This window comes from Tenrec ecaudatus, chromosome 6, assembly GCF_050624435.1.
Source record: "Tenrec ecaudatus isolate mTenEca1 chromosome 6, mTenEca1.hap1, whole genome shotgun sequence".
Classification (NCBI taxonomy): domain Eukaryota; kingdom Metazoa; phylum Chordata; class Mammalia; order Afrosoricida; family Tenrecidae; genus Tenrec; species Tenrec ecaudatus.
This window is the reverse complement of record NC_134535.1, coordinates 121,151,684-121,155,025: the sequence shown is the minus strand read 5'-3', so window position 1 is coordinate 121,155,025 and position 3,342 is coordinate 121,151,684. Positions and strand designations below refer to the sequence as shown.

General features: G+C 43.3%; 1 pseudogene; it reads right to left on the bottom strand.

The window, feature by feature from the left end:
• Positions 1–310: 310 nt before the first annotated feature.
• On the bottom strand, positions 311–1,280 carry LOC142451614 (taste receptor type 2 member 9-like; annotated as a pseudogene).
• Between the last annotated feature and the right edge of the window lie 2,062 nt (positions 1,281–3,342).

Genomic DNA, 3,342 nt, shown 5'->3' with positions numbered 1-3,342 from the left:
GATGACCGCTGGAGTCAAACTACCGAGCGGGTGGCGTCAAGCAGCTGAATGCTAACTATTGCCCAGCCAGGGCTCTTTGCTTTGCCAGTGTGATGGCACATGTTACTGTAAGTTTAAGGTTTTTCTTTATTTCTTAAAAAGACAATGAAACCATGGTTCCATGATAGCATTGCATTAAAAAAACAAACAGGACAGAACACAAAAGTGATCTTCAGGGTAATGACAGATATTAATAATGTCCCATGATAGATCGGGAAAATAATGTAATCACTTGGGAGATTTTTTTGATTTCTTCTTCTTTTTAAAAATTTTATTCAGTCATCTCCTTAGGCCTCTCTATGGAACCAAGGGTTGTGGAACCCTTCACAAACCCTAGCACCTTCAGGAAAGCAGCCCTCAGCTTGTTGTTGCCCAGGATCAGGGTGAACGAATGGCTAGATGGGAAGATGACGGGTGGATGGGAAAATGATGGCTATTAGGCCACCCAATATCACCACTCATTTGCTCTGAGGAGTCATCCAGCTACAGGTTAGTACAAGGAAGACTACATAGTATAGAATGAAGAAGAGCAGAAAGATGACCACTGCTTTTATGCCTTCATGTGGGGCTCTGTGCTGGGACTCCAGACCCTGTGGCATGAAGTTTCTTCTGCTTGGTGTGTCTCAATAGGGAGAAAAGTAATTAGATGGGTGATAGAATAAAGGGGACTATAGACTGTAAGTTCAGGAGAATATGTTGCAAATAAATTTAGAGTTTACTCATCTTAAATTCCAATGTCATGTTTTCTTCATTAGTACCCTGGTAGGAGTGATACCAGAAGCCATCATCCAAATAGCTCCTTGAAACACTAATCAGTAAAGTGATAAGAAATGACCCCAGAAAAATCCCCAGGATGAACCTGCTAATATTTGCTTCACCCACAGGAAAAGTGGATGGGAGGTAATGGTTATCTTGAATAAATAGAATATGCTGAAGCAAGAAGTAAACCAAGCATTTGCATGATTACTAAGTGTCCAGAAAACATCAAAAGTGCTTATGATTTTCACATTAGATGACATATCTGGAGAGAACACCCTAACAAAACCGTCTAAAAGTATTATACACAACAAACAGGTTCTGCAGGTGGCCATGCTGACCACAATGATGTCAGCCAAGGAGATATGTCTCCTTTTCAAGTAGCCAATGCAGTTAACCAGTACAACGAAGGCATCTACCCAAATCCCTATAGCCACTGGACCAGCAATCAGGGTCACAGATGAGACCACCATTGTACTTGGCATGCCAGCAGAGAGCTCTGATTTTGACTATCACTGATGATTAATTGAAATCCAGCCAATCATGGAAGAATGATGAATCTGCTTGCTGCGTAGGGCATACTGTAGTTGTTTTCATTCACCCCCTTTTTCAGCTGGGATTTCGGTCCAGCAGAAGGCCAGTCCTGCTTTCAGCTAGAGCTGTCTAAAGACCCTGCTGATTGAGGCCAGCAGTTTCCATCATGTGTAGCGATGCCTGAAAAGTCCTAAGATGCAAATGCAAATGGATCTGATTTCTTGGATTTGCACAATCTTCCTCGTTTGGAGCTTTGTATGTTTTAGCTTCATCTGTCTGAGCTATGGACTATGAACTCCAAGAAGGTATCATTTACTTGGAAAATACAACTAAAATTTCACCTGGAGATAAACTATTTTGACGTTACAACATCCTCAAATTGCTTGTGAAGTTCCCTCAAATTGTGATTTATTTAGTACAACCACAAGTTTAGGGACTCTAAAATAATCTGGGAATTAAAGATGTGGAATATTAACTTTAATAATTTACACCTTAAAGCAGCATATTGAGTCCAGTATTTTAGATTATTCAGCTAGGACAGTAGTGATTTTCAGCTTCTTTAAGAGACTGGTTTGATTTTACGCACTGCAAATATCTTATGAAGCACTGTGTCTAGAAAACAAAAGTACTCACTAAGGACTTTGATTATATTTTGTTTGATTCAATATAAAATGTTGTTAAAACATGGGTGGCCCCACTATGAGAAATGGTGCCCCTCAGTGACTAAAGGCGATACAGGGGACAGCACCAGAGACACAGTGTGGGAATTGCACCTGACCTGATCCCACCACACCGAGGCGAAGCACTGGGGGAGAGCAGCGGAACAGCAAGGGAATGGAGTGGCAAGGTCCCCAGGGAATGTTGAAAGTGGACTTTGGGGCCAGGGCGTGGTGCCCCAACAGACTGGACTGGAAAACGGTCCTAAGGGCCAGCAAACGATCCCTGAACTAACTATAAGCTTTTCTCTTGTGAAGTGTTTTGTTTTGTTCTTTGTCAGTCGTTTGGTTTTGCTGTTTTGTTGTCTGGTTGTATACTGTTGCTTTGTTTTCCTCTGTCTTGTTTTCGTGCATGTTAGTGTCTCCAGAGGTCTGTCTGAATAGGACAAGCTGGATGAACTATCTGGAGGAAAAACAACGGGACCGACAGTTCCAGGGGGACTTGGGGTGGGGGGAGGGGGAGGGGGGCTAAGGAAGTGGTGTTAGCAAACACAGGGACAAGGGAACAACATGGGACCCAAAATGGAAGAGAGAGGGGAGTGGCAGGCCTGGTGGGGAATGATCAAGGGTAAGTTTGCGTAGACAAGAGGTATAGCTGTAGCCCAGGTGGTGACAGAGCATGGTAGTAGGGCAGGAGGAAAGTCAAGGGAGATGGAGGAAAGAGCTAGGAGTCAAAGGGCATTTATAGAGGTCTAGACAAAGACATGTACATGCAAATATATATAGGAGGATGGGGAAATAGATCTATGTGTCTATATTTATAGGTTTAGTATTAAGGTGGCGGAAGGACCTTGGGCCTCTCCTCAAGCACTCACTCAATGCACAAATACTTTCTTTTATTAAATTGGAACTCTATGATGCTCACTCTCCCGACACAACTGCTGAAGCCAAAGTGGGAGAACAAGTAAATGTGGTAAAGAAAGCTGATGGTGACCGGCTATCAAAGGAGATAGTAACTGGGGTCTTAAAGGCTTGAAGATAAACAAGGGGCCATCTAGCACAGAAGCAACAAAGTCCACATGGAAGAACACACCAGCCTGTGTGATCGAGTGGCCCCGAAGGGAACAGTTATCAGGCATCAAAGAACAAAAAAGCATATCATTGGCTGCACACCTCCATGATAGGATCACTGAAGACAAATGGGTGCATAAGCAAATGTGGTGAAGAAAGCTGATGGTGCCTGGCTATCAAAAGAGATAGTGTCTGGGGTCTAAAAGGCTTGAAGGTGAACAAGCAGCCATCTAGCTCAGAAGCAAAAATGCCCACATGGAAGAAGCACACCAGCCAGTGCGATCAT